Source organism: Euprymna scolopes, chromosome 12 (genome assembly GCF_053919585.1).
Source record: "Euprymna scolopes isolate OS-2025 chromosome 12, ASM5391958v1, whole genome shotgun sequence".
Classification (NCBI taxonomy): domain Eukaryota; kingdom Metazoa; phylum Mollusca; class Cephalopoda; order Sepiida; family Sepiolidae; genus Euprymna; species Euprymna scolopes.
In genome coordinates this window covers 115,528,523-115,553,522 of record NC_136493.1, presented here as the reverse complement: position 1 = coordinate 115,553,522, position 25,000 = coordinate 115,528,523, and the positions used below count along the sequence as shown (strand labels likewise).

Here is a 25,000-nt window from a genome sequence, read left to right as displayed (position 1 = left end):
ATGTTCTATTGAACATATCATCATAATGTTCTTGTCATGTCTTTTGTTCTTGCTTGTTCCTTCGAACATTTCCTCACTTTTAGATCGGCCTTTATTGAATTATGATTCCTAATTTGGCAGACTGTACGTCGCCACAAATCCCACAAATCTCTTTCGCTCTTTAGTTGGCGCTCATATATATATATATATATATATATATATATATATATATATATATATATATATGTATATAATCATTAAAGCACGGTGGTGTTTTAATATATGGGTAAGTGGCAGTTTTAGTCAGTTAGAACTGCTTTAGGCTTCAGTGCTCACTTATTTTCGATCACATTTCAAACAATTCTTACAGTTTATAGATCACCTTCTCGGCTATATTGTGAAAGAAAATGTGCATACAGCGCCTAGTCTTCCCAAATGGTAACCCATATTGTACTGGTCAGGCTTATCGTTACTTAACTTTGCTGATCTGGCGAAGACCAGTGTGTCAATGTGATTTCGACACGTAATATACTCGTCTAAAATATCTCCATATTTATGTATTGCAAAAATTATGGGGCCATTTTTTTTTTTAAATGAATATGTATTTGGAATATTTGTTACCGATGAAATATACATCGACAATGCTAGTCTATTCGATATGTACTTTCTTAGGTCTCATAACACTAATACATACGAGATATTAGATGAAGTTATTACGAGTGTAAAAATTATCTTCACGACAGTATATAGCTGTGGGATTTGCTTCCAGGCCGTATACAATCAAATTACGTAAGGGAATAATGGGAAATAAGTTTATTTTATTATTTGCACGCAAACATTGTGTTTTATCTTATTGTTTATTTAAACAACTTTTATTAAATCGTTATTTGTAACACATAAACAACACAGTATATTAATGATTTTAGCCTATTTTTCGATATTTGTCGTCTGAACGGTCGAATTTCAAAATGATACTGATTTTGTAAAAATACATCGTCTCTGTCGAATGTTTTAGGCAGACATGCAAACATACATACATAAAAAGCTTACCCTATCTCTGAATACCCTTTATGTAAAATTTCAAATGTGTAGACCGAAATTGTCTGAGTGATTTGGTAGAGACCGCAGAGGTAATTTTTTTAACTTTGACCCCTATTATTACCCTTAACATTTATTATTTTGGGCTCGTATCAAGTTATTAAGTTAGATCCATGTCCATATCTAAAATTTCTATTGTTTAGACCCAAAATTGAGTTTGGTAGAGTTCTCCACCGTCAAATCGTTGAACCTTGACTCCTTGACCGCCAAATATCTAGCCGAAAACCGATCACAAAGATTTTCCCAAATCTCAGTGCTCTGTATATCAAATTTCGAGTCTGTAAACTGAAATTTAACAGAGTTATTGCGTAGGGAAACGCACACACATACACACACACACATACACACATACACAGACAGACAAACACGTTCACTTATATACATATATATATTTAAGTGAACCTGTCTGTCTGTCTGTATATATATATATATATATATATATATATATATATATATATATATTAGTATATATATACACACATGCAGGATGACAAAAATAAAACCGACCCAACTCTAATTAGGCCCCGTTTCCTAGTTTTGTCCGAATGAAATGAAACTTTGGTCATAAGTAGTTTATTATATCCAAAACATCACATCAAAACATTAAGGCTATTGGCCATTTTTCTCCGTTGACTGTAAAATGCCCAGAAAAACAATTGAATGTCCTGTTTTTTGAGGGGTCACCCTATATATATATATATATATATATATATATATATATATATATATATATATATATATATATATATATATCCTGGCTTGAGGTAGTTTCCTGTCTAGCCGCACTGATGAGCTGTGAAACAACGAAACAGTATTGTATGTGGATGACTATATATATATATATATATATATATATATATATATATATTTATTTATATATATATATTTATATATATATATATATATATATATATATATATATATATATATATGAATAAACTTTCAGGGCAACTGTTTTAATTGCGTTTACATTTTAAAATAGATAATAACATAACAGGTGACATCTAAAAATATACACGTGCGCACAGAGAAAAAGAAAAAAGAAAGAGAGAGAAGTAGAGACATAAAGAAAGAAACGAAACATTTTCAATTTTTTATGGAAGATCGTGCCTATATCATATCGTGCAAAAAATCTTTCAATCGTCAACAAATAAAGCAAAATTAAATTTGTGGAGTACTAATTTATTTCGAATAATTATTGTTTTTTTTTCTTATTTGAGACACCTTAATTTTTACAAATGGCGCTCGTCCACATGTGAATCCTTTTGCATTAAACAAAATTAAACTCTAAACTTATTTTCTCCCCTACTGTCATAAAACGCAACGAAACTTCAACAAGTAAAGTCTGTTTCTAAGAACTAATGATCAGATGAAAAAAATAACCGCGATACTGCTTCTCCAACTGACTACAACATTGTCATTTTCAAGTCGAATGTAAACAAATTTTCTGTTTAGCTGTGCTCTTAAATAATCAGATTTTTACAAACATCCACGATCATAACCAATCATCACAAGGTCCTCTCCCTGCCTACAAGACACTCATAAACGCCTTTTACGGAGCGGCATTTTGGCTTTGATAAGTGGTAAAGAATACTAAATAAAATTCACATAACTTACCCTTACGCATTACAGCTGTATTCAAAAATGTATAATGATCAGTTAATTAGTTTGAAGTGAATTTTGCACCGTTTTTATAAGAGATTTACCGCTTATCAACGTCGGAATTCCACTCAATGACTACGGTTCAATGAATGTGAGGTGGACAGCGAGGCAACGCGATGATGATTGGTGATGATGCTGATGACTAGATAGATGATTTAAGAGGACAGCTAAACAGGAACTTGCTTAGATGAGATTTGAAAACGATCGTTTCGTAGTCAAACCCATACTTTGATATAGAGTTCTACGGGCGAAAAGTTATAAGAAAGAAACTTTATTCAAGAAGTTTTAGTTAAGCAATTTTGTTCATGTGATTTGCGTTTAGTTTAAGCGCAGATAATTAGTAGTGGAAATTGTTTACAATGGTTGTATAAACATATGAACCTCTTAGACTAACACCTAGGAGCTCATACGTTATGTGGCGCATGAGAAAGGTAAGGTTAAACGTTGCTCGGAAATTTACATTTAATTCTACTCCCTCCATAATGACTACGGATAAGACAACAGCATATTCTTTTCATTGTTTCGACCATCGTGTGTGTATCCGTTAATATCTTGCGGTTCTCGGCTGATCAACTGTGTCTGTGTAAAATATATTTACTCGAGAGTAAAAACAATGAAAAGAATATGCTGTTGTCATAGCCCGAATAATGACACTAAACGTGACGCCATGCATGACGTCATCTACTATGATGTCATATGCCGTCATCTGCTACGACACTAAGCATGACATCATAGTATGTGTATGCTATGACGTCATTGTGAAAATCTAACATGAACCATACAAGCAAACAAAGAGATAAGAATACAGTTTTATTACAATATATATACACACACACACACACACACACACACACATATATATATATATAATACCTTTAGGTAGAATCTATATACTTTTAGGTAGAATATATATATATATATATATATATATATATATATATATATATATATATATATATATATTCTAACTTTTCCTGTAAACAACCACTTCGGTGGCGTTTTTCTCCTGTGTCTTGCCGCTTTAAAATAATCAGATCGATATAGAAGAAAGTGTATGATTTTCCTTTCAGATCAATAATATTTTTTAAACATTATTGAAAAGAAGCAAAAAGTAAAAATACAAACACATCAGCCATTTTTTTTGTTTTTATTTCTGTAGCCAGTATCCCAAAGCAAACGTTGGCACGAACGCGCGGCATATTATTACTTAATGAGCTTTATTTGATTGCAATGAATAATTGTGTAAGACTGCATCATATTAAGGCATCTGGCAACCGATTTTGCAACAAGAATATTGGAACGCGTAGAGGGTAGGGTTGTAAGAAAAGCTGCGTTTGCCCCTAAAACGATTCCGTTGTATGAAGGCACGCATTTTCCTTCTATCCTTTCTTCTGCCCATTTGCATATTCTTCATTCGATTTAGCATTTTGCATCCGTTCAATTCAAGCGTAAATTAAGAATGATAAATCATAAAAAAATTAAATGTCACGTGAATTTCTTTTTCAGATCTGACGTTTGATTAATCCGAACATTCTCTCTCTCTCTCTCTCTCTCTCATATATATATATATATATATATATATATATATATATGCATATATATATGTGTGTGCATATATATATATATGCATATATATATGTGTGTGCGTATATATATATATATATATATATATATATATATATATATATAATGTATGTTTTTCATCTTTTATTCAACTAATAAAGATGAGAATAGTAGTCCGAAATATTCAACTAATAAAGATGAGACTAGTAGTCCGAAATAAAAATAAATTAATATATATAATGCTCATCTCAAAAGTGAATTCCAATTAAGGAATAATATATATATACCAATCGGTACGGATCCGACTATGGAAGATCAGATAATAAATAAACGTGGATTTATAAGATTAAAGAATCCAACCTTGATCGCCCTTCGGGGCCCGTGGCGCAGTTGATAGAGACGTTGAATCTCTACAGTTCTAGATGAACATTGTCTGAAGATAGCGGTTTCAATCCCACCCAAAGCGTGCCAGAGGTTAATTGGCCAAAATGTGGTGAGACGACAACAACTACGGATGGCAGTGATGGCTGAGAATGCAGTTAGGAGAGTCGAAGTTCCTATCAGTCCCGGTTACCACCTGACGAAGGCCAGAGGAATTAGTTGGCCGAAACGTTGTGAATAAACAATCCAATAAAAGATGAAAACTAACAACTAATAAAGATGAGACTAGTAGGCCGAAATAAAAATAAATTAATAAGAACCAGGTGATTGGCTGTGAAAAACATGGGCGGAAATAATAAAGATTAGCGTTTTGTAATGGAAAAACTTAACACGTAAGATCTATCTATTTAATCTCTACTCTTATATTATATAAAAAGAGTGTCTGTGAGTTCGTTTTCTGTAGATTCAAAGAGATCTGGGCCGACTTTTATGAAATTCCATACGAAGGTGCTTTATGTGCCTGCCAGTGTTCTCAGATAGGTTTTCCGTCGGAATGTGTTCGATAAGTATCGATAAACGAAAAAAATCCGATAGAAAGAAGGAACAGAGGGTTTTGACGAAAGTAAATATTTCCATAAACTAACATCGCAAGTGCATTTGAAAAGCTTTATGGCAACATAAACAAAAATATGCAAGATATAAAGCCACAGTTCTTTGATACAACAGGGGTGCTTACGAAGTGAAGTTTCTATCTGAAGCACAATTTTACAATGATACTTGACTTTCTCATGTCAAAATTAAGTCCAAGTAATTATCACTGCACAAGCAGTAATGCCAGACATAAAGAAACCAACGGTATGTCCTTTCATAGGACAAGAACGTGTTCGAAACATGTTTATATTTAGAGCACAATTGAAGCATGATACTTGACTTGCATTTTAAGCTTTATGCAAGCCATTAGACATACAAATAATTTAAGAAAATAAACAGTGGGTTCTCTACAGTGCAATGCAGACTACAATATATTGTAAACTTTATTATTGTGAAACGCATGAGACGCATGTTGGCCCACAAAGATGGCAGGCAATAAATCGACTTCTTGAAAAATGGATGATGTAACCTATTTCGGTGACAATAAAAAATATGGGAGTGTGAAATCTCGGGCCATGTCGGGTTACGCCACTACTATATATATATATATATATATATATATATATATATATATATATATATATATATATATATATACGGTAGCATCAATATCATCCTTTACGGGGATGGAACGAGAAACATTCTGTGTAGCTTTATTAGCATGTCTATTTTCATAACTTACAATTTACCCCCACTCATATATTGGGCAATACTGAAAACTTATGCATATATATATATATGTATATATATATATATATATATATATATATATATATATATATATATATATATATGTGTGTGTGTGTGTGTGTGTGTGTGTGGATTTTACAATAGTAATAATGATAATTATCGTAATAATAATTTTTATGAATATACATATATATATGTGTGTGTGTGTGTGTGTGTGTGTGTTTGTGTGTAATATCCTAAAATGATACATATTATATTCTGTATGGATCTATAAAATAATAATAATGGTAATAATAATGATGATCGTAGTAATAATTACATGTGTCCGTGTGTGTGTATGTGCGTGTGTGTGTGTGGAATATCGTAGGACGGATGCAAGCAAGAAATATTAGTTGTACATTTTTTATATTTTCCTTTTTCGTGGGGAAGTATGGTTAAATTTTAGAGTAATCTTCTTGATACATATGAAAAGTTTACCAAACAATACGCTCATGTGACTTTGTGTCACGCCGAAAATATTTATTCCAAAATTCATAAAGATCGGCACATTAGTTTAGAAGGTTTTTTTTATCATTTACAATGATATATATGCAAACATAATATCAAACGTTTAATATATATACGATGGACTCTCCCGTCGATTTCGACGTATGAGCTTCCGCCACACCAACTAAGTTGCTAGGAAATCAACACAGATGATTTTTTTTTTACATGGGTGTCACCACTTATCAAGGCCCAGGGGCCACTCGAGGATAAGGGTTAATAGGTATACATTAGTCATTGTGATTTTAGCATAGTAAACAGTGGGAATTTTGTAACTTGGATTACTTAGGGGGACGATTCAATTAGAACTTGTTCACATTGGACTTTTTCTTTCTTTTTTTTCATAGGTATCAACACATTATCAAGGCCAAGAGGCCACTCAAGGATAAGGGTTAAATAGTGTACAGTAGAAATTGGACAATATAATAATCATTAGTAATGAAAATTTGGTAAATTTGATAACTTATATGGAACGGCTCATCAAGAACTTATTTACGTAAGACTTGAACACAACCATATTGTAGTCAGCCGGAAAGCAGGAAAACGGAAGACAATTCCACAGGCGTGCAGTTCTAATAAAAAAGCTTTGTTCATGGAATCTACGTTTAGGTTTAGGCACAGATAAAGAGTGGGGGAATTATTGATAGTGTTTACAGCTAGACGAGTGTTTCTTGTGAAAGTTTTGCGAGGGGGGACCATAGATTGAAGCTCAGTCGAACACTTTCCATGAAAATAACGATACATCAGAGACAAACTCGCAACATCTCTTCTGTGAGATAGAGGTTGCAGGGAAGAGAAAAGGACATCTCCTCCGAGGCTACGAAGTCTATTTTGAACTCTATCAAGGCAGGACAAGTCCTTTCTAGCAGCTCCTGCCTAGATGTGGCAACAGTATTCCATCCTTGGACGTACCTGGCTCTTATATAGATAGAGAATTGCATCAGCAGTGAGATATCTACTGGATCGATAGAAAGATCCCACCATTTTTCCAACGGCCTTGGCAACAGATTTGATGTACGTGTTCCATTTAAGATCAGGAGTAATGGTCAAGCCCAGAAGCTTGTCAAAACTTGAGGCCTCCTGAAGACGAGAGCCATTCATTTCAATTGATGCCAGATGGCTTTGTGTAGAACTAACCATACTTTTTAGTATTACTGCTAATCTTTGCCAATGCAGATTACTGTCACAGGACAGAGTATACAGCAGACCGTAGTTTGCTCCTCCTAAATGCATGTCTTAACGAAGATTGAGGGTGCAGATCTCCAAGTGAATTATGTGCCCCAAGTACAACCTTGGAAATTTATACGACTCTGTGCGGTCTATACAGCGCCTAGCCTTTCAAAACAGTCGCCCATCGTGTACTGGCTAGGCTCAACATTGTTTAACTTCGGTGATCTGGCGAATATATATATATATATATATATATATATATATATATATATATATATATATATATACACATTAAAAAATACAGTTTAATTTCCTAGGAATATTAACTAAATATATCAATAGACACAATATATCGCAGACTTAGCATTTGTATGAGTCGACATTTAGCCGACACATCCACAATAATAAAGCGGATTAAAACGTATAAACATGATTAAATCATGCAATACAGAACGGGAATCATCAGCTGCTTACCATGTAGCTGTTTCGGAGATTTAAACACAGGACAGCTATAAATAGAACGTACCATTTTCCCAATAAGAAATATAGATAGAATCTAGCTACTACTGTCACAGGACACAGTATACAGAAGACCGTAGTAATGTGAGGCTAGTAAATACATATATATATATATATATATATATATATATATATATATATATATATATATATATATATGCCCAATTTCTGATAAACTCTTACCGCCATGTCAGGATATATGAACTCCGCTCTTATACTCAATAGCATACAAAATCGTTTTACGAATGTATACTGAGTATACTTGCTGAAGATTTTATGGCTCAGTTGTAGAGATTTCAAGGGTGGTAAATGTCTTTATTTTCTTGCGCTTTAACGAGTTAGCTGTTACTAATCGAATGAGCCGCTCCTGTCTATGAAAGCCAAAAGGGGCTGCGCAGCCATTTTGTAGGCATAAATGTTTATCTAGTTCGCAGGCTTTTCGATGCAACCCTTTTAACTTGCTGTTAAAATATGTTTTGATGGAATGAAGGTAAGGAAGAGCTATTACTTAGTGTATGACACTAAGGGAGGCAACTCAGTATATATTTAAGCGATTCGATTTCTCCTCTTCGCGTCGTTCCTGTTCGCTTCGAATATACGTTTTTGGCAAGTTTCCCTAAGGGGCAGAATCCGCCGAAAAGCATGAACGCATTCGCAGACTTTTCATTATTCTGAAGGTCACCATATTGTTTTTTTCCTTCTTATCCGTCTTCTTGCCACCATTCCCCATTCCGCCTTTTTTATGTTTGTCATTTTATTTGTCTTTTCTTTCATTCATGTCATCTATTTTGGTGCATCTTGGTCTGACTCACTTGATTTTCACATAGAGGCGCATCGCGTAAAACGCGCAAACTAAATGGACTCATTGTATTTTAGATCCGCCTGAATCTCTTCAGAAAAAGGCTCGATCTTTCTGTCTGTTAGTCTATTACACAAGTTTGAAATAACGTTTACTTACTTGCGTTTGAAATAGCATTTCTATTTGTCGGTCTTGCTTAGATATGAAACATCCTATGCAATGTCTCACGCTATAATTTGAAAATGTATTCCGTTAGCATATGAGGCTTATGTTTGAAATAACATTTCCGTTGTTCTGTCAGGCTTAAATATGAAATAGCATATGTAATATATCACACTAAAATGTAAAATTTTATTTTCGTTAGTATGTCTGCCTTAAGTTTTAAATATATTAAGTATTGCCGTTGATTTGTAATGTGAGGCTTAAGTTTGAAATAGCATGTCCGTTGGTTTGTGATATGGGGCTTTAATTTGAAATAGCATTACTGTTGGTTTGTGATATGAGGCTTAAGTTTGAAATAGCATTTTCGTTGGTTTGTGATGTGAGGCTTAAGTTTGAAATAGCATTTTCGTTGGTTTGTGATGTAAGACTTGTTTGAAATAGCATTTCCGTTGTTTTTTACGCTTAAATGTGAAACAGACTATGTCGTATATCACGCTAAAATTTGAAATGATATTTTTGTTTTACAAGTGCTTCTACGGTGTGTGATCTAGTGAACTCACTATACTTGTATCTCGCAACGTAAATAGAACTTACCCTAATCCGATTAGCAACAGAATTTAACCCCTTCACTGTAGAGATTCCAAAACCTGTAAGTTTTTTTTTTCATTTACTTTGATTGCTTCTTTTCTTAAAGCTCCACTTTAGAATGCCCCCGCTTTTTCTTTCTCTTTACCGTAATAACCCGGAGACGTTTAAATGTTAATGTGTAAAAGTAATAATGTTTTCAATGATATGATCAGGTTTGTCTATTTATCATTCGCGCCAACCACGCAAAAATACACATCACTTCAAACTTCACACTAACCGTCAACGACATCGGATGTGTACTTTTCTCTCTCCAAAATGGGGTCGACTTGTTGGATTAATACCGCCAATAAAACGAATAGAGAAATCACTAAGTCTTCTTCAATTATTCTGTTTGTTTTTTTAACAACGAAACAAAAACTGTAATTTTAATTATTTATTAAATCTTATATAATACTATTCGGTTTTCGAATATTTCATATTAAATTTACGTAATAATGTTGGCAAAAATGTGACATAGTTTTCTATTACCCTGTAGTGGGTTTATTAATAAGCATGTTGTTTAACCGAGTTGGAAATTACCCTTCCCCCGGAAATTACCAGGGTCTAAGCTATTGTTAAGTTGATTTTAGCTTTTGGCTGAGATGTCCTGTCCTGTGCAGTTCTCGAACATCTAGGAGGGGTATTCTTTGAAAAGAGGTTCGTTTATGATTAATCCTCGGAGGCGCCCTTACCAAGAAATTCCGATGAGGTTGTCAGGCACATTGTTTTAGGCCAGGGTTCTCTTTGAATAGAGCGCAGGATTTTCCATTCCCGCTTTTTCTACCTTTCGTCATTTCTCGCAGTGGAGGAGGGGGGATACAAGTATCGCAAGTTAGAAGGACGCATATTATTTTGAAGGCATTTAAGCAAATCTGCCAGAGGCTAGATCGGCGGTTGTTATATCCTGTTGATTTTTGTTTTTTTGTACATTAATCCGTACGTCACCTTTAAATCTTATTTATCACAGTTTTATCAACCTGTCACTCTGTTACTCTACATTGATACAGCATAATCACGTTAACACACTGGTTAGATCACCGAATTTAATTGGGAAATACTAGGGCTTGTATGTATGAACGCCCCTGTCTTACGCAGTTCCAGGTCACACTTGGGCAAGGTGTAGTACCCGTTAGTCTCTCACTGATATTCTAGAGTTTTACTATACAGGGAGTTGATAGAGTATTCTAGTAAAGCAATAAATGAAAGGAGTACTCTGTTTAAAATCAAACCCCGTTAGCCATACGAAGTAGTATTATAATAATGGCGTCCGAAACAAAACACTCGCGTTCAATTTGCCATAATCCAACACTTAAATAGTAAGTCTCAAAAAATTGCCATGAGGGTGCTTATGTCAGTATACCACCACCACTGACCAGAGCCAGCAAAACTCATCAATCGGTCATATTTACATTTGAAATAAAAGTTTTGGTCGGTTGAACTTGAATGTTCAATAATATATATGTTCGCTGTGACAGACACATTTAAATAACGTGTCCGCGAGTGTGTAACTTGTGTATTTGAAATAGCGTTTTCTTTCTGGAGTCACGCATGATTATGAAATAGGATTTTGGAATTCGTTTTTCTAATTCGATACGAATAAACTATGCAGTCCTTCGCTGGCATATCACAATTAAGGTTTAAAATGCTTCTATGTCTTTGTGGACCATGGTCTATCAGTGCGAGACTTTGGCTACTTCGTATTGCACTATAACATTATTAAACACTGAAAGAGGTTCGGGTTATTTGTTTGTTCATTCTAAATTTGGAAAATTGCATTTATATGACTAAACCTAGAAGTGACACATGCATAACATGGGATTAGGGAAGTAGATTTGGGGGTGGTGGCGGGGAGGGTGTGTCTGATGTGGAAATCAACATAGCGACAGTTTCTTACATACATAGCTTGGGCCATGTTTGAATTTACAAGTTTATGGGTAAGCGCACATAAAACGCCAAATACTTAGCGAAGATTTTCCTGGTTCTTGGTTGAACAGATTTCAAAGGTGAAACACGTGTCTGGGGTGTTGATTCAATGGGGTGAGGCGAATTGCACGATGTCTTTGGCAAATGAGTTGTCCGTCTGAGCATCTGTTTGACGGTATGCCTGTATGTATGTCCTTCTACCCTTCCCGCTTTCTCTCTCCCCCTCTCTCTCTTTCTCTCTCTTTCTCTCTCTCTCTCTCTCTCTCTCTCTCTCTCTCGAATCGTCAAGTGTTTTCCTAGACGTGTTTTTTCTATGTCCGTCTTTTTAATGCAACTGTGTATATAAATACCGGTGCCAATGCGAGTTTATCAGCCGTAAAAAAGGAGTTCTGTTAGCGAAGACACGCTTGTGCAAATATTTATACACCCATGTTTTGACCGGTTAGATTCCGTTGTTGGCATTGGTTCCGATGATTCTTTCCAGAACAAGTACCACATGAAGGTTGTCAACATCCATGTTTGAAAATGATACTATTAAAACTTGGCACACGTACTCCGTCAATCCGTGTCGTTCTCTACTCAACAATATCTTTCATGCACTTAGGTGCTGTCGTCCGTTTGTCTGCCATGACTAAGTTTCAAGACCATTAAACGCGTAAATCGAACGAACGCATGACAACAATAGGCTGGCTCATCTTCTTTCCTTTCTTTTCATTTATTCGATTTATTTCTTCCGCTGTTTCGATCTGTTTGTCTTTTGGTCCGCGTTGTTGCATGGTTGGCAACGTATTCTTCCGCCTGCCAACATAGTTCCCTAATCGAACCGCGGAAGACAGCAACGGCAACAGTAAAAGAAGATGGAGAAAATATTTCAACATCAGACACTCCCTTCCCCCGCCATCAACCCCAAATCTACTTCCCTACTCCCAAGTTACGCAAGAAAGCAGATTAACAATTCCGATCAGATCCCAAGGGGTCGAATCTACTTGTTTTTTTATGGGGGATTGAGTTCTGCTTCACTGCCCTAATCATAAGAAGAAAGCGGGGAAGAAAGCATTCGGATGATTTTATCTATTTTAAGCATATATATATATATATATATATATATATATATATATATATATATAAAGATTCAGAAGTACCTACATATACAAAAATGCATTATATATAAAAGACACTTTGCGTATGTGAGTACGTTCACTATAGACTGCTAAACCACTGGTTCAGAGGTTTTAAAATTTCACAAAAATGTACCTCATGTGTCTAGAGGTGTTTCCAGATAGGCTTTGTATCAGAATGTCTCCGATAAGTATCGAAAATTTATAATCGAAAACCTCCGATCCAAGAAAGAAACAGTTCGATTAGGACTAAAGTTAACGTCCTTATACAGCCTAATATCATATTTGAAAAGTTTTATCATCGCACAAGCTTAAAGGGCCGAGCGTATAAAGTTATAAGTGGGATCTTCGATAAGATAAACCCAAATGTATTGAACTCAAAACTTTGAAAAGTTGATTAACACCCTTGAAACGAAGATTAATCTGCGTTGTGTTTTCCTCATTATATAGATCTTATCAACTGTGAAATATATTACAAAGGGTGCTTCCCGGCTGATTGCAGCATGCTTGTACTCAGATCGAATGTTAATTAATTCTTGTTGAGCCGTCTTTTTAAACAATCCAATTTTACTTCCCTCATTTTCACATATAGTCATCACAGTTCTTATAACGATGTTTCTGATAAAAGAAAGAAAAGCTGTTTTATTTATCCATATGAATCATATTGTTGACAAGTTATGAAATTGAACTGATATATTTAGCTCGTTACATCAAGTGGTTTCGTACATTGTCTGAGGCGATTCTAATAAAATAATATTTTATTCAGTCATTAAGAAAATTATATGAAAAGTTACTATCGTTACTAATTCTCGTGATGTTCTCTCGTCGTCCATCTGGCAAACATATTAATTTCCATCCACGAGTGGCTTTGGGTCTTCATAAGTGTTGACCCATTACTTCATGCACGTCGTTGCGTTCAGCTGTTAATGCGTACATCGCTTCACATGTGAACACACATATTCATATATAACTAAAAATATAAATATCTTCATATAGTTTTTTAAAATCATAATTGCCCGTTGCGACAGTACACGTTTTGTAGTCGTAACATTTCAACACTCGGGACCCACCAGTTGTATGCAGACAGTCGAAAGGAAACAAAGACCAAGAAAAAATTCGACTCACTATTTTTTTCGGTGAAACAACAGACATTTGTTTACAGGTACTTTCCGGAAAAAACACCTTGTTTCTTGTTCAAAAAGTCTTCTCGTACTCCAATGTGCTTAAAAAGAGTCTGCTTTGTTGAACACGTGGTACTCTGTCTTTGTCCAGTCATGTATAGGACGATTCTTTTCCTTTCACACTCGGGCCACTTGTGTAACACGTCTATCTCTCTCATTCTAGGCCACGGTTTTCTTTTTCTATAATCTTTTCTTTTCCTTCTTCCTCGCTGTGACGTCACCTAGCACAGAGATCGATCATTTGCATACATCTACTGTTACGATACGCGCGTCCGCGCTCTGTTAGCTTTTTCCAACGATGATGTTAAATAGTTTAGAGTGTATTTATCCTTCATCTTAGCTTGTCCTATTTTGCGTTGGTTCCCTCGTTTCAGTTTTAAACGTTTACACTTATGTTGCCAAGATTTTAGAGCAGTGATTTCTAATCTGATTCGCAGTATACAACGTGTTGCAATGTAACGTTGCCATTACATATTAACACGGACCAACACGTTACATGCAGAGGCCGTCGCAAAGGTACAAAAGGCCAAAGAAATGCGACTCAGCTTTTTTAGTGAAAATAAAAGGCATTTAATCATGGTACTTTCCAAAATGCATCTTGCTTTAAAAGTTTCTCTTACACCGACATCTGCTTCTTACTCGCTCGCCACGTAGCCACATGTCCATCCAACGTCGGCACTTCACCACGTGATGTCTTGTTTATCTTTTTTCTTCTTTCCTTTTCTTTCTCCTCTGTCGCTGTACACGTGTTTTTTTTCCGTCGGAAGTATTATCTACAGAGTTATCGTTCTTGGAAAGAATTGACTCTAACATATGAGGTGGTTGTAGTCGCAAGACATTTTATACAAGTCTCCGATATAGGTGAAAATCAAAACGAGATTTCGATCTTTTCCTAAAGTCCAAATTTGATATGGTGTGCTTTTTGTAATCATTCAACGCGTGTATAATGCACACACCAATTATATTTCTATGTGAAATCAACTGTAGCGACCGTAATAAAAGATTTTCTCTGAATAGACTTGAACATAGACAGACACGACATATAACAACATGCATAACAAGAACGGTTTTCTTGCACATCATAACATGACCGTCTCTACTTCTAATCTAAAATTGTAGTTGTTGCATTGTCCTTTTTAGTAACTAATTTTTGTCTATTTCTTCTATCGTTTTAAACCCTCTCTTAGCACCATCTAGTATTCAACTGACAATCTTAAAAATAGTTTTGTTGGCTTTCTTTCTTTCTTTTTTTTTAGCTTTTTTTTTTTTTTTTTTTTACACAGTGATCACCACTTATCAAGGCCCGGAAGCCACTCAGGGATAAGGGTTATTGCAAGTACATCACGTTAGTGAGGAGATTTTATGAAGTGTTTAATTAGGGGGGGCGGTTCATTAGGAATTTGTTAACATTAGACTTGAAGACATCCAAGTTGTAGTCCGGAGGGAAGCAGGCAGACGGAACAGAGTTCCACAGGCGTGCAGTTCTAAGAAAGAAGCTTTGCTCATGAAATCCGCGTTTTGATTTAGGCACAGATATAGAGTGGGGGAAATTTTTCACAGTGGATTCAGCTAGACGGGTGATTTTCGTGAAAGTTTGGCGAGGGGGGACCAGGGATTGGAGTTCAGACGAGCACCTGCCATGAAAATAACGATAAAACAAGGATAGGCTCGCAACGTCTCTTCTGTGGGAGAGGGGTTGCAGGGTAGAGAAAAGGGCATCCCCCACTAAACCACGAAGTCTATTTTGTACTCTGTCAAGGCATGATAGGCTGTTTTTGGCAACTCCTGCCCAGATATGGCAACAATATTCCATCCTTGGCCGTACTTGGCTTTTATATAGATAGAGAATTGAATCAGTAGTGAGATATCTTCTGGAGCGGTAGAAGGATCCCACCATCTTTCCTGCGACCTTGGCAACAGACTTGATGTACGTGTTCCATTTCAGATCAGGAGTAAAGGTCAAACCCAGAAGCTTGTCTGAGACCAAATTATCTGTACTAATAGTACCCTTTCATAGGGGGTAGAACATAATCCTCGGTTTTACTTTCGGTAACCTCGTAACTTTCGATTCCATTAGTTTGTCCTTTAGTCCTCACGTTCCAGGAGTTATATTTCTGACCAAAAAATTAAAAAATTGTTGTCTTATGGGTCCGTCAGAATCTACAATTTTTTTTTTTTTTTTTTAGGGAACTAGACATCCCCAACATTAGAAACCGTGGATCTTTCCAGCTCTGTCCTTGTTCCTATTTACAATGCCTCCACACGGGACAGAGTTAGACACCAGATACTACACTTTAATCTTGACACAAAGGCCAACCTTGTTGAGGAAATAGTAAATAATGATATTCTTATTAATCCTCAACATAAAATAGCATTTCATCTTGGTCAATATTGACTCAGTAGCTTATAACCATATAACACTTATGTAGAATTCGGGCCAAGATCACAGTGTAGTATCTGTTTTGATGCTGCACTTTACCTTTTCGGTCATTGGTCAATAGAGAATAAATCCTTCATAACTGAGACAATTTTAATTTTTGTTTCTATCCAGAGTGCCCCTTTTTGGGGAAGTTGGATTTTCCACACATTAAAAACCGACCTTGTGTCTAACTCTGCCCTCATAGAGAGGCAAGTAAATAGGAACACTTATGCAGAATAAAAACCGCGCTCTTGTATGAATCATAAGGGCTGTTTACGCTAAACCCCGAAGGATATTGAAACGCTGAGCCGATGTAATCGCAGCAGCTAACGTTATTTTAGAAAACATTTATTTGCTAGCATTGCTTTATTATATATAAGATATTTATCTGTTTTGAACTGAAGTCATTAAGAAAATTATATGAAAATTCTAAAACCATTTTTTCGTGTCAGCTGTTTAGCATGAAAATAAATATTTATTCATGAATCTTGGCTTACAATTTATGAATCTTTCTTTGCTTTTCGGACATTTTGAGATGAGGATTGGTTATTCGTAGTATCTGAATTTTTCGGACTACTGTTCTCATCTTCAGTTTCATTTTCACAACGTTTCGGTCTATATAACTTCCGACATTCTTCAGGTGTATATTCTCGGACTCGGGAATGTTTTTGTCGAATTCGGGAATCTATACAGAATTTCGAACGGAACCCTTTATTTAATTCATGGGGTAGCATATTCTCGTTCCCTCAGCCATGACTGGATTTAAGTACTAAGTAATTCGTAATTGTACTTTTCGGTCAACCACACTGAGAATCGAACATTTAACCGCCAGGAGAATATCATTTTACAATTGATTTTTCTAATTACTTTAAAAAAAATCAATTGTGAAAATGATATTCTCCTGACGATGGAAGGATTTTTCTTTATTTGAATTTTTATTTGTAAAAGTACACAGAGGATAGTATTCGTAACAAGGAAACGAATATTCGTTTTATTGTTAAAACAATTTTGCATTAAATTGTTTTTGCAATAAACAGATATGATATATTTTTCAAGAAACAAATGGCCAATGTTTGTACAGAAAAAAAAAACACGAAACTTTCGTTCGGCAACTTCCGGTGTTTTCCGTAAACTGTTCATAAAATTCCGAGGAAGCACGGACTGTATTTTGCATAATTACCGTGTATCAGCATATAAGGCAGTATACCATTTCACATTACGATCAGAGTTCAGATAAGGGAAGTTTGCTAGTAGATCTAGACCGTTCTACTCTTGTAAATTAAACTTCGATAATAATTTTGCGCATCAAATAAAATCCGGTGGAATTGTATCAACGTTTTATAAATGTAATTTTATGGTTTTATTTTTCGTATACAAATCGAGCGAAAAACGTTTTATTTGGCAATATTCCTTAGGTAGCACAGCTATTAGCAAATGGCAGTTTAAAAAAAATAGACGTGTTGCCGGGCTAGAAAATGCCACAGCTGTCCTGTGCCGGAAGTGATAAGCGGAAGACGTAGAAAACAAATGGCGCGTAGGGGGCGCAAAAAGGCTTTACTTTTCCAAGTCATGACGTCCACACTTGTCAGCGTTTATCAGTTTCGCACGGAAAATGCAAATTTTAACGGTCCAGGGTGGAAGTGGTATACAAGCCAATGTTTCCCCATTGGAAAATATATCACGTACATCTCCGCATGAATTGCTTGCTTTGACGTAAAAGCAAAGCGGCGTGCTGTTGTAATTGTTCGACTTATTAACACCAGGTGACGCTCGTGAGTTTCGCCTTCTAATGTTTACAGGTATGAGTAGGAATTCATTACGAATAACTCAATTCGTGGCACGTTCTAGCAGTATAAAGAAAATCGTTTCACATAGACAGCTTTAAACTCTACGGTCTGATATATACACTAGTAACGATTAATCCTTTTGGAAATGGGTCGTTTTATTAAATAAATGCTGCACTCGCTTTATTCCTTAGACTTTCTGATAAGTAGACATTTTAGCTACAATAATAAACCCCTAATGCCAAAGTAATAAAATTAAGGGAGGATGGGGGGTGGGGGTCCACCAGAAAAACAATATGCAGTTGTGTTAACACTAATGAATGCCCTTTAAAAGATTAATGTTTTAGTTCGGACATCGTGTATGCATGCAACATTATTGAGAGAACTAAAAGTACAACATACATAGAGTTAAATGATGCAGGTTGAAAAATACATTCAGAAACGACTTATCATTATTTAGAGCACCTATCTATTATTCTAATAGGAGATCAACCACTCTCCCAAAATGTTACGTAAAAGTAGCACAGAATACAAATTCAAATGGCTTCTTGTAACTAAAGTAGGAAAATATATACACGGTAATTCGACGAGATACAAAATTTAAATCTTAGAATTATATCATATAATTATACCTAAGGATAACTTACTAAATAAAATGCAAGAAGTGGTCTAGAATTATTTGCATGGAGTTAAATAGAACAAGACTAAATTCCTCAAAGTACATAAATTCTCAACTCGAAAATTAGAGCGAAAGAAATAATAATAATTAAACTATTATACCGTACTTTAAAACAAATATTACATGTAAATTTCCTCAAGCTTAAATTATCTTAGTAGACGGAGATAAAAATTTAGAATAATAGAATTAAATGTAAATAAAACTGATCCAAAAGGAAAATTTAAATACAAAAATAAACCTATTGACAAAATAGGACAAACAATTTAACTCAATGCATGTAATTATTTTAATGGAATGGAGGCAATTGAACCGTGTGTAATGAATTCGTGAGCTATTACCCCTGATGTATATACGATTAGTTTCGTATAAATTTGAAATATCCGCCCTAAGTGGCATTGCAATTAGCATACAACATGCACTCATTGTTGGTTTAAAATGTAATAACGTTTGTAGCGTGTAACCAAAACGAAATCATAATAATTAAAATAGATACGCAAAAAATTATATCATAGATTTCTCCACCAAAAAAGATGGCCGATTTAAGATTACGAAAGATATACACTTAATACATATTAGATAAGTTCTGTACCCGCAGCTTGAAAATGATTCTTTAAGTTTCAACCTTAATTAGCACAAAATATATATAATACTTATTAGTGTAAAATAGGGTAAAATTTTCTATATATATTTTAGTAAATTGTGACAAAAAATAAATCTTGATACGATATAGTTTTTCTCCCATGAACAACGATGACTGACCACAGTATATAACTGATGTAAGCATTTTTATGCCAATCTCTCCTTTATATAAGACTAACCTGGGTGCCCAGTTTTGCCCGGATGTTTGAAGGTGTGTGTTGAGCAACGGAAAATGAATGGTAGAAGGCAGGCAGGCTCTAATCCATACCTCGAAGGAGGAAAAGAACGTGAAAAAAACGTCTTTGCCGTTGAGTCCATCGCCAAACCAGAAGTCACGAAGGTTTGAATTAAGGCTAATCAATCGAAAAGAAAGAAGATGCCGAAAATATCGTCGGAAAAGCGACCCCTCCCTGAAGAAAAGTGTCCACTTGGGTGTGGAAGAATTAATATTTTTAGCTATTTTTTTTTTAATTTCGTGCTATAAAACAATACCGAGCCTGTGAAAATCCGTCGCATCTTTTAGGCAAACATACAAACATACATACATTTAAACGGACATGTGAGATTTATATCATAGACGAGCAAGCCGCACATCGTATCCCGGTCGTAAAGTACGCATAAATATTATATTTAAATTCATAAATTTTTACTACTCAATCCTCTATTGATTATTATTCAATATATAGTAATGATTTAGAAAAATATTTAATAAAACATGACTTTGGTACCATGCGCTGGAATCGAAACCAGAACGTTTATCGTTCTAGCCTTTATCGTAATTTATATCTCCAGCGTTGTTAACGCCTAAGCTACGGACAAAAGAATACGAAAAGTTTTCATTTGTGAATATTTAATTTTATTCATACGCAAAAGAAACCGCGAATGATTTATTCGATGTATTTCTAATTTTGATCCTTTAACAGCAACTTTTGCGAGCTAAAAAAAAAAAATTTCGGAAAGGTGCTACAGATTCAAATACCTTATATATCAACTTTTTAGTCTGTAGACCAAATATTCAGAGAGGAGTTCCATAAAGGGTTTGCGCAGACATACCGACAACGTCACTTTTGTATATATATATATATATATATATATATATATATATATATATGCTGATTTCTTTATCCTCTGATGAGAAGACTAACAAGAATAGCATGTTTTTGAAACTCCGCGGAATAAGGACTTTGTAAATTGTTTTTTGGAGTATTCAGTCGAGCAATAAATGTTGATTGTAAAGTTCAACTTACAGTTTTAATTTTCTTTCTCTGATATATATATATATATATATATATATAATTTGGTGAGTATGAAGAAGAGAGTAAATTCAATTTTATAAGAGGAGATAAAGATCACCCAATATGATGAGAAGCATTAGGCTTCTGATAAGAAGTATAAGGCTTCGAAATACCTTGGTATAAAGAGTCCCCTATACCCAACTAAATGGGTATACCCTTATTAAATAAATGAATCATTCTATATATACCAATATATAGTTTTTGTGACTTCATTTTCCACCATTATTGTTCCTCATATATATATCTATATATATATCTATATCGGCGTGTTTAAATGTTTTCAGCGTAAGTAATCACGCAGAATATAGAAACTATGCATGAATAAAATTCAGCGTAATATTTCAATGAAACAAACGTGAATAAGTAATTAATTTCTTCCAAACGAACGATTAGTTAAGCTACATGTAGATAACAGCCTATTCATGACTGGGTATCTTAAGAAGTTAAAAAATTTTAAATAGAAAAAGCAGGCTTTTAATATCAATGTCAGGGCTGGAAAAACTGAACTATAAGGTTGTAAATTAGATTGATAGAGGCCTATATTTTAAACAATTATAGACAGCAAGTATGTACTGTTTAAATCTAGATATATATTAAATGAATTTTATTTGTTCATGTGGGAGAATAGCTATATATGTGTATGTATATGTATATATGTATATGTAGGATTATATGCGTGTGGATGTACTTACAAATGTATTTATATTTGTAAAGATTTTTAATTATTTTTTCCATTATTTTTTTTTTTTTAGTTTTTAATGATTTATTTCTAATTTCTGTTCCCTGTTTACTTATCTGAATATATAAATATATGCGCGTATAGGAAAGCATAAATATGTACGTATATATATGTTTATAAAAAGAAATCAAACCCACATCAATATGAGGCGAAATTTTCGCAAAGATTTAATTGATGGTCTTAACCATGAAACACAGAGCTGCAAATGCAACACTTGTGAACGAGTGCTTCTGTCAAAAGCTGACTACGTACACTACCTTAAGTCATACAGAAGATATTTCACTGCTGATACAATTTTCTATCCGTATAAAAGCCAAGTACGTCCAAGGATAGAGTACTGCTGCCACATCTGGGCAGGAGCTGCTAAAAACAGCATATCCTGCCTTGACAGAGTACAAAATAGACTTCGTGGCTTAGTGGGGGATAGCCCTTTCTCTTCCCTGAAACGTCTCTCTCACAGAAGAGACGTTGCGAGCCTGTCTTTGTTTTATCGTTATTTCCATGGCAAGTGCTCGTCTGAGCTCCAATCTCTGGTCCCCTCGCTCAATCTTTCACGATAAACACTCGTCTAGCTGAAACCACTGTCAGTAATTTTCCCCATTTTTTATCTGTGCCTAAATCAAAACGTAGATTCCATGAACAAAACTTCTTTCTTAGAAGTGCACGCCTATAGAACTCTCTTCCGTTTGTCTGTTTCCCACCTGAATACAACTTGGGTGTCTTCAAGTCCAACATAAACAAATTCCTGATAAACTGCCTTCTTAAGTAAGACACTTAATCAAATCCCCATTGCTAACTATTTCTAAGATACTATCCCATTGATTACTGTACACGCAATAACTCTTATCCCCGAGTGGCTTCCGGGCCTTGATAAGTGGTAACTACCATGTAAAAAACTTTTTTTAACTCCTATTCGGGTCAACTTTTTACCTATTAGCCCAAACCAAACGATATGTTTAATATGCAGCAAAATTTGCAATCTACTACTGGTTTGGGAAAACATGTGATTGTTCATAGGAATACCTTCAACCTGCAGCGGAAGTCAACTCGATGGAAATTGATCAATGGGTATGTCATATCTGCTTTGAGATGTGCAAATCTGCCGCGGGACTTCAGAGTTATGCATGATGGCATGGGCGACGGAATGAGAACTCAGTGTGACGGCGATCATCTGGAAAGATGCAGAAATCATCATATAATGTCTATTTTAGAAAAATAAAACTGATTACGATTATAGATTTTTTCCTTTAACTAATTGAGTTATTATTTTTAGCTTTATTTATCTATATGTCTATAAAAGTAAGAATGTGTGTATGGGATACTTATCAACGTATATACCCAACGAATCGATAATCTTAAAATTTGCAATATAGTATATAGGGTATTCAGATATGTGGATACATTTTAATCGGTTTTCATCCGAAAAAAAGGTCTGCTAAGCAGACAAAACTGAAAAATTGGTACTGGGGGGGTATCGGATATTTTTCTGTTTGTCAACTGTTTCACAATTGAGCATGCGCGAATCGTTCACAGTATGCTAAGAATAAATAGGTTTGAAAACACTTTTTGAAGAGCGTGTTATCATACTTGAATCACTGTTTTGGTTTCGATCTCAACTCGGGTAATTTTTACTTACACGAAGTGAATTGTTTAGAAAAACGCATTATACGAACGGCGTACAATAAGTAATGCCCCTGACCCACTTCCAGTTTTCTGATCTAGCTGAAATTTTGCATGTGCAATGATTTATATCTCTTTGGGTTATGTGGCAAATTACAGCTCTGAACTAATTGTGCTTTCTGTTTTACAGGTGTTTGAACTGAGTCAGGTGTGAAATGGAGCCTGTTGAATGTCGAGCAGTGATCCGGTTTTTGTATTTGAAAGGACGCACACAACAGGAGACTTTTGATGAAATGAAAGTAACTTATTGTGATAATGCCCCATCATATGACCTTGTAAAACGCTGGCATCGTGAATTCAAACATCGACGGAAGTCTGTGGAAAGAGCTCCCAGACCTGGTCGTCCCCCTTCTGTCATTGATTAGGCATCTGTCCGTCAAGTTGAGGCTGCCATTTTGGAAGATCGGCGCATTACTATTCTCCAAATAGCCCAGGATGTCAAGATTAGTACAGGGTCTGTGGAAACTATCATTCATGACCATTTGCATATGCATAAGGTGTCTACCAGATGGATTCCCAGCTTGCTCACACCATTTAAGAATCGAGAACGCGTCGAGTGCTCGAGGATGAATTTGGAGATGTGCCAAGAAGATGAGTCAATTTTTTTTCAAAAGACTGATTACACAGGATGAAACCTTGGTCCATCATTATGATCCAGAGACCAAAGCCCAGTCAATGCAGTGGAAGCACTTGGACGCACCGCCTCCAAAGAAGGCAATGGTGCAGCCCTCCGCTGGCAAGGTCATGCTCACATTCTTCTGGGACAAGGACAGAGTAGTGATGACAGGTTTCCTGGCAAAGGGTACCACAGTTACAGGAGCCTATTATGCTTGACTTTTGAGGAAATTAAGGGAAGCTATCAAAATCAAGAGGCGGGGAAAGATCAGCAAAGGTACCCTCCTCCTGCAGGACAATGCTACGTTCTACATCTCGCATGTCGCCATATCAGAAGCACGGGCGTGTAGTTATGAAATCCTCCTCCATCCTCCCTACTCTCCTGACCTTGCACCCTCTAACTTTCCCGTCTTCTTAGTCATGAATTGTTTTTGAAATGAAAGCGTTTCCCAGATGATGCAGATTGATTTCTTAAGTCATGTCGTGGTTGGTGGACCAACCTGGGGTGTTCTAAAAAAATGGTCTCCAGAGCTGCATCAAACGATGGGAGAAATGCATTACTCTGGGTGGTACCTATGTAGAGAAAGACTAATAACTGTGCCAAGGTTCCTTGCTCTACTTCTATGGCAAGTGGGTCCGGGGCTTTACTTATTGCGCGTCCCTCATTCTCGCATGAACATGTTTCAGATTCTTTTCGTTATCTTATTTTATTTTAGTGCATTTAACGTTACGTTTAATATCAGGTACTGCCGGATCCATGTTCTTGTTAAGCGTAAATATTATATTCAAGTTATTTGATGTCCGATATTATGAGAACATTTGCCCCGAATGGCTTCACCGCTCAGATTATCTTTGTTTATTTACAAGCATTAAATAATGTGGAGTCAAATTATTCTAAGTCCGGTCATGGATGTAGGTCATGGTTACTCAAACGAGGGAGAAATGCGAGGTTAATAATTAGTGTATTTAATATATGCGTTTATCCGTACGACCAACGGGAGATGTGTAGTAATGTATGTGTGTGTTTGTATGTATATTTATTTATTTGTATGATTTATCATTGGAATTTTGTATTTCTGTGTCT

The 25,000-nt window shown here is 35.3% G+C and overlaps 1 protein-coding gene across 1 annotated transcript in view; it reads left to right on the top strand.

Moving 5' to 3' along the window:
- LOC145291466 (neuronal acetylcholine receptor subunit alpha-10-like) overlaps positions 1-25,000 on the top strand; it is a 1,220,610-nt gene that overhangs the window by 461,803 nt on the left and 733,807 nt on the right. The gene's annotated exons all lie outside the window — the stretch shown is intronic.